Source organism: Bicyclus anynana, chromosome 3, assembly GCF_947172395.1.
Source record: "Bicyclus anynana chromosome 3, ilBicAnyn1.1, whole genome shotgun sequence".
Classification (NCBI taxonomy): Eukaryota; Metazoa; Arthropoda; class Insecta; order Lepidoptera; family Nymphalidae; genus Bicyclus; species Bicyclus anynana.
In genome coordinates this window covers 15,457,667-15,471,669 of record NC_069085.1, presented here as the reverse complement: position 1 = coordinate 15,471,669, position 14,003 = coordinate 15,457,667, and the positions used below count along the sequence as shown (strand labels likewise).

The 14,003-nt window shown below is 34.0% G+C and overlaps 1 protein-coding gene across 2 annotated transcripts in view; it reads right to left on the bottom strand.

The window, feature by feature from the left end:
- Positions 1 to 5,811: 5,811 nt before the first annotated feature.
- The window catches only part of LOC112058593 (leucine-rich repeat and calponin homology domain-containing protein), a 111,052-nt gene continuing 102,860 nt past the window's right edge, over positions 5,812 to 14,003 (bottom strand). Inside the window, exons 11-12 of one of the 2 annotated variants that reach the window (XR_008252412.1) lie at positions 6,500 to 13,428; positions 5,812 to 6,317 (exon numbers count right to left, since the gene is read on the bottom strand). The gene's annotated coding sequence lies outside the window, so the exon portion shown is untranslated. The remainder of the gene's footprint in view (positions 6,318 to 6,499; positions 13,429 to 14,003) is intronic. The other variant, XR_008252413.1, reaches the window with a different exon arrangement.

Here is a 14,003-nt window from a genome sequence, read left to right as displayed (position 1 = left end):
TCATAATTGGGGGTATTTTCAAAACTTTTAGTTTTAACTGGTTAGACATTTCGATTTATCTAAATTTATTTTGGACCCAGGTTCAAATCTTACCAACTTTACAATTTATTTCTTAATAAAAAAAACAATACTTTTATATTTTGTTGGCCTGCCCGGGACTCGAATCCTGGACTTGATCCGTACCGAACCGTCTGAGTAGCAGAAATAGTTATAAAGGTCATGTAGTATTTATTAACTGACATAATATTAAGTAAAACGGCCAGACAAGTTGAATGAAAATAGAATTTAACTTAAATGTCGCGTCCCACGTATGTTAATGCGACAATAGAGGTGAGACGCCATGCCGCGCGTGCGCCGCTCGGTGGGTTTTATCCTTTTATGGGTGAACCATAAATAATGACATTTAATTATGGTCTTTGAAATGCCAATGAATTGTGTTGTATTGATCTTTATTACCTGCCCCGTTTGTTCCGTACTTATGTAGTCGAGGTACGAGAGATCCAGGATTCGATTCCAGGTAAATTTTAGTGTTTTATTAATTGGCTTCATGATTAATAGACACCTAGTATGAAATAAAACCAAGGTTTTTAGGGTTTTTATAATTTGACTAGGTCAGATAGGAATCAAGATAACAATCACGCTTGAAGACAAAATAAGCATGTTTGCTATGATGATCTCTATATGAGGCTTTAAAGACGTTTCGCATCGCAAACATAAATAAAGAATCTAGACAAATAGAACAATTAAATTACAATTCTTGTCCTTCAAAAACTAACCCTATCATGGTCACCCTATTCCGGTGAACTATAACGCTCAGAGCAATTACCTTAGGACCTGCCTCGTTGGACGTTACCCCTCTGTTAAAAGTACATGATCACGATCCAACGTATTCATACAAACTGCGTGCAAAGACTCGATGTTTCACTGTGTTAAAATTACATGTGTGTGTGTATAACGATTTAAATTTATAGTTTTGTAAGGACACATAATATATTTATTGGTGTTGAATATTTTTGATGTGTGAGTTTACCTTGTCCATATCAAAAAACGACAGACAATTTTATTGGTGAATTTGAGTGCGATATAAGCCCAAAGGTGAAGTTCGTGTGCATTTTAAGAAATAAAATATCACGTGTCTCAAACTGTGAAGGATAAACATCGTGAGCAAACCTGCATACCTGAAATTATCTAGGTGTAAGTGCAGTGTTGGTGCACCACAACCCCCCACCAGGTGGACTGACGACATCAAGCGAGTCGCAGGGATTCGCTGGATGCAGGTGGCTCAGAATCATGATGTTTGGAAGTCCCTACAAAAGGCCTATGTCCTGGAGTGGACGTCCATTGGCTGATATGATGATGATGTGTAATCTGCCAATCGGCGTTTGGCCAGCGTTGACTAAGGTCTAAGGCGAAATAGGGGCTGTTAATGATGAACGATGACAAGTCCAAAGGTTATCAGTCTGAGCTATAATGTGACAACACGCCGGACAGGTCCGTTTATCTCGATACAGATCAATTGTTTAAGCGGCCGTGTTCGCAGGAACCAATTTATTCGCGAACGGTAATATAATTTTACAAATTTATTACTCGTATAATTTTCCACCACAGGCGTTCATAGGCGACTAATAAAATTATAGAGTCGACAGGACAATCCAATATTGTGCTGATATTATTATGCATCAGCAAAATGGAATTATCATTTTACATTCTCTGACGTCATCTACGATATATATTTATTATGTGAATAGCGTAAGGGTCAATAACTTTTAAGGTCCTTTATTAGTTATTCAACGATGTATTTTGCTTAAAAAATAGCCACCTATACCAACGTATCTATATTTTTAATAAATCTGTAGAGAGTTCAATTCTGTACATGAAATATATTTCCAAAATAACTATCAGGGGGCGATAAGTGATCGATACTGATGCCAAAATTGCAATCAGTAAAATTTTTGTCTGTCTGTCTGTATGTTCGTCCTTGTCCTTACTGTAATATCAGTAAGTCACCGTCTCACCACTACACTGGCCAGCAGCGCACGTCCGCCACCTCTCGATGCCAGAGGCAGACTGGCTGCTTTGTCAGACTACCGGTGTATATATACACAAACACTACACTTGGTACAATTATTCTTCATACTCCTGGGCAGGTTATAATATACTTTTCATCACGCTACGATCAATAGGAGCAGAGCAGTGAAGGGAAATGTTGGGAAAACGGGAGAAGTTACTCGCATTTTTACAGCGATACTACTGTAAGTGCTGGATTAAAGAGGTCTAAGGGCGGACGAAGTCGCGAGCATCCGCTAGTACTAAATATTTTAGGCAAGTTTATGGTGTTGTGTATTTGCAAATGCTTTCTTTAACAATAGATATTTTAAATAGGAAAGATTGTTTTGTTTGTTTATTTATACATATACTCGTATACTCATACAGCATTGAATATGTATTAAGGGAATATGTATTAAGGAATATTTAAAAGATAACCCGGCGGGAATAGGCCTGTATGGACTTTTCGCCGATGCTAGATAGGTAGGTACTTATTTCCGTATATTTTCTTTAAAATATTCAAATCACCTTCTTAAGAAATTTAAGGGTATGGAACCAGTTAATTACGTCCAACACATCGTTAAACATGCTCATTAGACGAAAAATAATTACCGACATCCATAAAATTTACTTCGCCCCAACACCGACTGCATTCAAAAAATAGGCAATTTTCCGGTCGATTTACTTAAAAAAAAACTCACATACCCCATCCAGAAACACCTCGTCACGGTCTACGGAACCCGATAGATACCCAGCCGGGGCTCATTGTGTTTAATTAATTACTTGTAAACAAGGGCGATGATTTTCGAAAAGTAAATAATAATCGTAGATAGCTAGCCGGTATCGAAATAACAATGGGAGTTGATTCTACGCCTTTTTGTCTCGGATTGTACGGCGTTGAGCCTGGTTCTTCCATTTTTGATACGCGACGTTTCCTTTTGATTTGGAGTTAATTTTGTTTGGACTCAATAAATTAGGACATGTTGTACAAGTTATAAGGTATTAATTTTGGTTTTGTCTAGGGGTCATCAATAAATTGTGTAATTAATTTATAGATATGAAACGGGTCAAATAGTCTAAGATCATAATTAGAAACGACCTTCACCCATCTGTTTACTGGATGAAAAGTATTTTATTTCAAATTAAGTAAATATATTGCCAAAGGATTGCCTAAATTATTGCAGTCCAGGATATGATAATGATGATGTCTAAAATCTAGGACTATTTTTTGCAGATTACTCTAACTTTTAACTTAGCTTTAATTAATTATTATCTACACCAGTGCTAGTTAATAGTATTGATTACCTGTTATACCTGTCTACCCAAGAGTGGTGACGAGAAAAACCTTAAACAAACTTACGTTTATCCTATACGATAAAGGATATTTTCTAGCCCGAGCCAGGCCCTCGTCATTTGAAGCCACTTAGACTAACTTTCACTGGACCAAAGAAGTGCAGCTATTTGAAATTATCGTATAGGTTAACGTTCCCGTGGGAATACGGGAATAAAATAAAGCCATGCATTGCCAAGCCAAGCATGATACTGATACTGTAGCTTTCCATTGATGAAACAATTTTTAAAATCCTTTTAGGTGGTAGGTTAGGCTTGTAAATAAACTATCTCACTTTTGCATCAAACTACTTCTACTTATTTTATAAAGAAGTAAAGTTTGTGAGTTTGTATAGGTAGGTACCTACTGTATTTAATCTTAGGATCTACTGAACCGATTTCAAAAATTGTTTTATCAATAGAAAACCACGTTATTTGAGACATGTGATATTTAGTTGCTTAAAATGCACACAACTGAAAAGTTGGAGGTGCATGCCCCGGACCGAATTGGAACCCACACTCTCCGGAATCGGAGGCAGAGGTCAAATCCATTGCGCTTTCACGGCTACATGCACCACGGCTATGGATGAATAATTTTAGATAACCCTAAACACGTATCATGCCATCCTGTCGCACAGGTCCACAGACAAAAGCGCCGGGCGCCGCTCGTAATTGCCTCATGTTCGGGGCGGGGACGCGACTTGCTAGTCAGCTTCCAGCGATTAGGCGCGCTCCGCCCTTCAGAGCCGATCATGGCCTGCGATGCAGGATTACAAGCACTTTTATAATAAATATTTAATTCTTCATTAAGTAGGTACTTTCCAATGATGTTAGAAGAAAAAAGAGGTAGATAGGTTACATAACATAAAATTGGAAAAATTTAAAACCCCCGAATGTCATGAAATAGGGATGATGACAGTTATTTAAATTGTATATAAATTAAGAGTATACTAATAGTAAAGCAATTTTGTAAAAGGAACATTCTGCGATCATTACTTTCGGAGCTACAGGGATTTAAAGAGCCAGATATGCGGCGCTGCCGCGGGTCCCTGGAAAACGCCCCATACAAAATGGCTCGAACTAATGACGTCATAGGCAATATAATGATCGTTAGATTTGTATGCGCGTTCAAACAAAATTACCAATATCTTTATTATTTGTGCGTTTATGCTTATAGTTCATTTATTAAATAATGTCACATTTAATGTAAGGAAGCTAAAACTGTATGAATTTTCACCTAATTACAATAAAATATTTTTAATAGATTTTGAAGTTTTATAATCTTATTTATATTGCAAATATCCAGACAATCTTTGCTTTTTATGTATAAATTAGTTAACATTGATCCTATTTACCCGAATGTATCATAAAAATCAATATATTCAAACCTAGCCATCATCTCCATTATTAATTAAGAGACATTCTCGATCAAGTCATTAATATTATCTTTCAGTGCGCTTACATTTGAGACCCCACTCGAGTATATTTGCGGACAATCGCTTGCTCTTCCCCACAACTATTAAACGGCTCAACCGATTTTCATCTAACATGACTAAGAACACTCGCCCGTAAGTCACCTTTAATACAAAAAAAACCAAATTGAAATCGCTGCATCCGTTCGGGAGCTATGGTGCCATAGACGGGCTGACAGACAGACAGACACATCATACTTATAACACCCCTCCTTTTGCGTCAGGGGTTAATAGGAAATAAAACCTAAATCTACACCTAGCCCAGATTAGCTACTTCTTAAAGTGGTACCTACACCGAAGCTTTTTTTATTCTCTACAAGTTAACCCTTGACTACAATCTTAATCTCAAGATAACTTGTTTTTTTCAGTTTTAAAGTATCAAATTGGTACTTCAAGATTACTTATGTGATTAATTAGTAATGTATCTTTCACCTAAATTTATACTATACTAACTACTAGCGGACGCCCGCGACTTCGTCCACTCTTAGAACTTTTTAATCCAGCCCTACCTAAGCTACCAGTAACTGTAAAAATGGAGTAACTTCTCCCGTTTTCCTAACATTTCCCTTCACTGCTCTGCTCCTATTGATCGTAGTGTGATGAGAAGTATTCTAAAACCTGCCCAGGAGTATGATTCTGGAATACTTAAAAAAGCAAGTATCAAGTTTAGTTAAAATCCGTCGAGTAGTTTTTGTTTCTATATCGAACGTACAGACAGACAGCCAGGCAGACAATTTTACTGATTGCATTTTTGGAATCAGTATCCATCACTAATCAGTAATGATTGATATTTTGGAAATATATTTCATGTACAGAATTGACCTCTCTACAGATTTATTAAAGTTAAGTATAGATATTATTAAACTAAGATATGTCCAATAACTTAATCTTAGTCTTTCACTAACTATTACTTTAGGTCACTTTGTTCACGTGATCTTTAACAGGTAGGTAAATAAAAAACACATTTCGAAAATGTATAAGTATAGTTTTATTTGTATCTACATATAAACACGTGGGTAGGTACGATAAGATATTGCTACATCATTCTTATACGTCTAGGAGACCAGTGCAGTACATTTACTAATTTACACAAAAAAAAAACACAAAACTTTCCACCATAGTCTTTGGCACATTATCTTTGAACAGGACAAAGACTCGTTTCTACTTTCAGTTCTTTTTTTTTCTCCTAACTAATTTATACACACCGATTAGTATTCATAGATAATTTGTTCTATAAAGCCGGATTCACATGTACTTTTATGGTATCTCGGTATTAGGTACACACCGTATGGAATGAAATGTATGTAGTTTTACCATCACCAGCATGTTTGCCTTTTGATTGACGACGACTAATATAAATCCGGCTCAACTGAAGGTTTCTCATTTAATTTTCACCATTACCCGATTCAATATTATCTATTTCAGCTGTAAACCGCATTTGTGCCTATATTGCATAAAGAGCATACCTACCTACAGCGCCGGACCGAGGTAAATTTTAGAATGGAGCGAGATCCAATTATGGCGCCTTTTGCGCACGTAAATTCATCACATAAATTTCTTTTCGATCTTGTCTTTACCATTTCGGCGCCCCCTAGGATAGGCGCCTGGAGCGACCGCTCCTTTCGCCGTATGGACGGTCCGGCCCTGCCTACCTACATTTTTTTCATTTAATACAATTAATAACAAATACGGTATAAAATACCAACCATATACATTGCATCGTCACTGGACATCAAATGAAAATATGACAATGACAAAGAAAATTTTACTTTTGTTTATTTAAATTTTCTTTGAGTTTCCTTATTTTCCTTGTCGTTTATATAAATAAAAAGTTTCCAAAATCCAAGTTATTGAATCGGATAGTGTGAAAACGCTTTTATATTTTCTTTTTTTAAAAAAATATTATAAATAAGTTTATGTGACCTTGTGTGTTACCTTAATAAGAACAAAATTACATCACTGAAATTACGTTTTGAAAATTATAATACATCAATTATTATTATTAGAACCTGTGTGCCTAGTGGCAGTTTGATACTGTGATGATTACGTAAACGTAAACGCGAATTTCCAAGGAATTGAAACAGCGCCATCTAGTGGCACTACTGCACAACTGTTTCAATTCCATATAAATTCGTTTACGTTTACGCGATCGTCACAGTATGAAAACATTGAAAACTTCCACTAGGCACTCTGTAGGTGTATTGGCAAACCACATAAATGAGCCATCGTCCGCGCTGTACAGGGGTGGGGGGGATGACGACAGAGGGGGAGCGACAGAGATGCAGGTGGCACCATGCGCTTCTATTAATCAAAACATATAAAATTGACAGATCAATACACACTTCTGTATTAATTGATTATGAAATAAGGCTAAAACAAACGTGATATAAGGTCGGAGTATGCCCGACTAGTTTCGAACCCATACGGGGTCCTTAGTCATGAGCTGGTTCTTGCAATGCGGCCCGATCCAAACTGCGAAGCGTACGTGGCAAAGATGGATATCTACAGTTCCGGGCAAGCTCTACTACTAGTCAGAAATTAGTGACTATTTTGTGTTTGACTACTGAAAGTAGAGACTGACATAGCCCGACTAAATAAAAAAAAATTACTAATGATTGTTAAAAAAAAATGTCTGAAAACATTACTAGGTACCTATAAAAAAAATTAAAGTATCAAACTGAGTTATTCCAATATTTGCACTATAATGAGAATATCTCTCGATTTTTTTTTTAATTTGTCGGACTATTTCATTAGCCAAACACTAGATCCTAAGACCCTCTATCGTCATTCGACGAGGTCCCTGATAAATGGGTAGCCTACCTATATATGATGTTTTCTTTAAAGGACTAAAATAATACAATCATCTTACAATTGTGGTAACACTTTTAAGTACATTCATAAATATTAATTTTATTATGAAACCAAAAAAACATTTGTGATGACAAATCATTGATTAAAACGAAAAATAGAAACCGAAAGCACACTTATTCAAACTTAAAAAATAATATAATAATCCGATTATAACACAAAAGTATTCCAATATTTAAATAATAATTATATAGTATTCAAATATTTTGAAGAATTGACTATATTTATTTGACGAGAATATCAATTATCCTAAAAAATAATAATAATTAATATCAAATAGAAATTACGAGTATTATAATTATTACATTTTTTCCTCATTCGGTGGTAAATAATAAAGAATACAATACATATAAGAAAAAAATACATCTATCAATGCAGTGGTAGTTTTGACGTTGCTAGGTAACCACAGATGCTAACAAATCTTTAAGTATATTTAATTTTTAGTTATTTCGAAATATTTGTATCCGAGTTTTGTAAATTAGTTAATCAAATTGTTGGTGAAAAAACTTCAGTAACTTTGACGTTTAAGTCGCGGGAGATCTTTTAAAATTAAATGTACTTTTGAAATGCCTTCTCTGCAGACCCAGGCCTCACAAGCCTAGGTCTGGCATGCCTAATAGGCCTAGAACCAAATCCACCAGTGCAAATGACAATAATACATTCTCACAATACATAAGTACATAATAATTTGCGAAAACTTGTAACTGACTATATTATTTTTTCTATATTGTTATTTTTATTCTTTCTGTAGCCGTAAGTTTTCCTTTCTAAATAAATAAACAATATATATTATTTATAACTGTATACGAAAATTCCAATCACTGTTTCAATTATTAAGTACAAATGTAGAGTAAATTTCCTAAAACTATCGGTTTCAATCAATTAAAATGAGTGTTGAGTATCACTTTTAGGGCTAGTTTTACCACTTTCTAATAAACGTCGGACAGTCTAAACGTAAGTTTATGTCGTCACATTCACACTTTGTATTTTTACACAAAGACAAAATTTGAGAATATCTACTATCTGACACCTATTATAATGTTTTGAAATCGACCATTAAAGTTGTTAATTATAAATTAAAGGAATCATTTAATTTAAAACGAGAGTCTATGACAAGCACAGCCTTAAAAAATTATGAAAGTCAATAATACAATAATTTATTATTTACTTAATTGTTCATTCGACTAAAAATTACTGAAATAGTAGTTCCGATTTGGTTGAACACTTTTGTATTATTCATTGATACCTATAATAAAACTGTAACAGGTCAAATTCCGTACATTGAAGATATTTTAAAAAATTTTGTTGGTGGACATAATATAATTATAGTATTATTCGATACTGAAGCCAAAAAAATATATACTTTAATAATTTTTTGTCTGTCATCTGACCGGGCATCACACCGAAACTACTGAATGAATTTAAATAAAACTTGGCACGATTTAATAGCTTAATAAGTAAAATGTTACAAGATGCTTTTAGTTGCCAAAATTAAACTCGGAGGAGATGAAATAGGGTTTATATAGGGGAAATTCGAAGTCGCGGGCGTCTGCTAATAGATAATAATAACAAAAATGTATGTGTATGTATTTCTAGGGACAGATATTTCTTATCTACGTTATGCACATGTAATATGGCACGTGATTTCATTACTTTTAAACTGTTTACAATATCCTATTTCGTGCCGCGCCTATTTTGTTTTGCGACGCAATGCAGTAACAGGTCCAGAATTAAGAACCAGAGTAACTAGCCTGTATTTTTCCGACAAATCCATGATATATTTATTTAATAATATATTAGAAACCACTCACGATTATAATTTTAAAATATCTTATCTAAAATTACCGATTTACCACAAAATTACTCATTGAAAAATTTAAGTGCATGAGATATTTTGTGCGTTTTGTATGAAGCTACCTTCATTAATCTAAAGACAAAATGTGGTCCATTAGCCATACAAATTGATCATATGATTAGAAGGCAACACGACACAGCGTCATGAACGGGCTATGAAATTGCTGGAACAATGCCGACAACTAGAAAGTCAGCAACTAAATTGCTGGAACAATGCCGACAACTAGAAAGTCAGCAACGCACTAGAAATTTGCAGCAAGAAATGCAAGAAATTGCCCGATCATGAACGCCTATACAAATGTTATTAATGATCGTACAAACTACGTGCCTAATTACCTATAACGTGTGTAAATGTACCGAAAATCGACTTATAGTAAATTCGTGATTAGTGTAAAGCACTTGATGGCTTATTGCTTTAATATTACCCTTTTAAGTTCAAATATTTGTACGTACGCCAAACTTTGAGTCCACTCTGAACACGAGGCGTTTGGCTGCGCAATGTACATTTCTGTACAAGGATGTCATTTCATGTCGGATGGTGTGGGTGACAAATCGTTTCATTGTTAAAAAATTGTCCCGATTTACGATAATAGTACGTATTATGAACGTCATACATGCGACTGTCAACAATGACAGTCGCGTACATGGGTACGGACCCATGCTATGTGAAAAACACTATAATTGTCACTTTTTTCAAAGTGTTTTAAATTGTTCTGTAGCGTTCTACAAGATTGAAAAAAATATATATTTTTTTAAGACATTAATTCATAAAAATTTTAATTATTGATTATTTTTTTGACAATACAAGCCAAAACGCTGTCGGCCATGATGATCTATATTTTAACAGTTTCATGACGTCACGTTAATACCAAAAAACCTTTATCAAACGACAATGTTTGACAAAATTATTAGTTAAAATTAGTTCGACTTTCTTATAGTGGTGTAAAGTAACATCGTGACGTCACAAAATGGTCGACAGCGTTTTTGATGTATGGAAAAAAAAATTAAGTTTTCTATGAAATCCTAACTTTTTTAAAATAATATCGATATATTTCGGACCCTTATTCCATATATTATTCATATTAAATTTGATATGAGTCAACTACCCTATTCAACATATTGCCATGTCAGAGTGGACTACAAGTTTGGCGCATACACCTGCCTGTTTATAGATTTGACTTGATCTAGAAACAGCTTATTTAGCTCTAATCGCTGCGTCTAATCAATGCGTTATATCTTGCGACATAAGGTCCTTTTTACTTTGAAGTTACAGCTTCTAAAAATCTCTTAATACTCGACAGTTTTTTTTTTAAACCGTGACATGTGATATATAAAAATGCAAGTTTAACTAATGAAGAACAAAACTGAAGTAGCCCAGCAAATTAAAAAAAATCGGAGCTAATTCCCAAAATTATAGTAAAAATATTCGATTGATACTTGCACTATTTTTTGTTATAGGTTTACACGTTCGCGTTTTTTTAAACAAACATTAGTAGTTTTTTAATTTGCCGAGCGATTTCGGTCTTTACTTTCAGTAAAGTGGACCATGAGGATATGATATCACAAAATGATGGACATGACATTTTTTAATTTTATATACAAGTAACTATGTGCGTTAGTAGTATGAGGCACAAAAGTCTTAGCTAATTTTGGACGTGCGTGGAACCAATGTTTAGATAAATTATTTTCCTAATTACAAAACACACCTAAATCACAACATCTATTTAAAATTTATCAAAATTTTCACTACGCTCTCTAAATTCTAGAAAGACCAAAAGTACGCTAATGATAAAAATCACAATTGTGCACAAATCCTAATATAAGCCACTTAATGTGATCGAATTAACAGTGCATTTATGTCCAAGGGGCGCGCTTCGAGATATCTCATATAGAGAAACAGACAAATGTCGACAAAATAACGTTCTCTCTTTCAGGGGCGTAGCGGTAATTAATATACGGTAGCCCATGTGTGTGAAAGCAATAATTAGTAAAATTTAACAACCTCACTTAATCTGGTATTTCCCGGAGAAAAATAACATATAAAAAACTGTTATTGCCCCCAAACTAACTTTGATACATTGCCCTTCTAGCGATATTTTCGAATTCGTCGTTAAGATAGACAATACGTATATTTCTCTTCATGACATATGTCGTTGACGCATACTACTTACTGAATCGACAACAGAAAAGACATTCCATTTGAAAGCTTACATTACGAATACATTTTCAAATTTGTTTTGAGTATAATAAATTAATTTTATAGTTCGTCTACATTTCCTTTAGACGTAATGGTAACTGGTAAGGTGTAGAGTATGACAGACGTTGAAGAACGTTGCTTTAACGAAACGAACCTAGAATTTATACACACAAATGTGTCATCTATATATAATCTAGCCACTGTATCCAAAGCGCAACAGACTTCCTGAAATATAGTGTACAACTCAAGTAAGTGCTTAATTTAACTATTTGCGTTCTACACTTCAATATACACACGATGTGATTGCGTTTCATTGACAAAAAATTGCAATCTCACGTCATAGCAATAGCAACTCCAATAGACAAAAAACAGGAACTATTTATAACGGCAGTCATATTAAGTCATGGATTGTTTTAAAGTTTCATTTAATTAACGGTGATAAATGACGCTGTTAATAAATGAATTTTAGTATAAAACACATTCTATTTCTATTGACTAGTTTGCTCCATTAATGTAAGTACGCATTTTTGACTACAAAAGTCCTTATAACGCATGGTCTCATAAAGAATACATCACTTGGTACATATATCAATCGATCAAATTAAACCTTACAAATGCTTATCGAATATTTTGATTGATGTGACAAAAAGACGGAGAGAGGTTTTGAATGTTCTGTTATTATCTCTTGTAGATTTATCTGTCTATCACATTTGAAAATGTGCCACAAATGTGGGACAGTAATAAACCTATTTTATATTTTCCGAAAGCTTTACCTTTAATGTAGGTATAGTAAGTTTTATTTAGGTATGAGAAACGAGTGAAAACCTCATAGTGAAAAATTGTACCTTAGGTACTTGAAATTCCATTTAAGTACAAAGTATCAAGATAATTCGCGTACGAGCGTACGTATTACGTATAATTATTTGAAAAGAAACTATCATGGTCCTCTAAATAGGCACGCGATTCTAAGCTTAATAGTCTATTCACATAGGGATAGTAACGCTTAGGTACAAGTTGTAATACTACATTTTATCCATGTATAAGAAATCATGAAATACAACCCTTCTATCGGATCGAAAATTTATATTCACCTTCATTCCATAGGTAAAGAGAAAATCTTTTACACGTATTTATTTACATGAACATTTTGAAATGAACGCAGAAAATATTTTATCACAAAAGGATATCATCTTACAAGTGGTAACAAACTTAGTAGCATCTACACATATTCATCTAATCTGTTCAGAACTGTATCATACTGTATAGAATCTTGATTTTCAGTTTTTATTTTTACGCATATCCTTCAAATCGAATACAAAACAAAGTACAATCTTATTTTATACATTCTCTAACTGCTCAGAACACTCTTCTATATATTGTCCCATTAAAATAGTCCTTGGTTAAGACCAAAAATGATGGTCCTTCGAGCCGGATAAACGATCCTAGTTCAATCTTCTATAGAGATAATGTAGATTGGGGCGCTAGGGCTAGTTTTGGGCGCTAGGTGGCTTGGGCAGCGGTAATCACAGCTGGAACAGGCGCGGGCGATATCGCCGGGGAGTCTCGTAGCGCTGTATGCCTTCGTAGGAGCTCTGTCACTGTAATAGCGACTTGCACTGTGCCTTTTCCTTCTAGAACATCCGCAGCGCAGCACATCAGCTTCTGAATAGAAAATGAATTTATATGATTTCAAATGTTTAAGTAAATCCAAATACATACTCGTTTAATATCAATGTCTGCAATCCTTAACGTTTTCAATAAAGCTAGCTAGGCTTTTCAATAAAGGCTTGAGTTTAAACTGCTGTATATCTAGTAGAAAGTACTTCATGACATCGATTTTTTTTTCTATCTGTTGTAAAGTACTAATTTGGTACTTCATAAAATTACGATCTAGCCTACTTATGTGACTAATTAAACTTTAACCTAAACTTGTAATATATTATAATTATACCAAGATAATGTCCAATAACTTAATCTTAGTCTTTCACTAACTATTACGCCTTTGTCACTTTGTTCACGTGATCTTCCATAATGAGATAGATAGATGTAACGTAGAACTAAACTGTAGAAAACAAAAATCTAATATTTTACACATAGAAAATTTGATTTAATGCTATGACATTATTTTTATATTTAGGTGTCATTTTGTAGCTCAAATTATTTATTTATTATATTTAGGATATATTTTATGTTTTAGTTAAATAATAATATAACTCTCAGTTTTTAAATAATTTCAA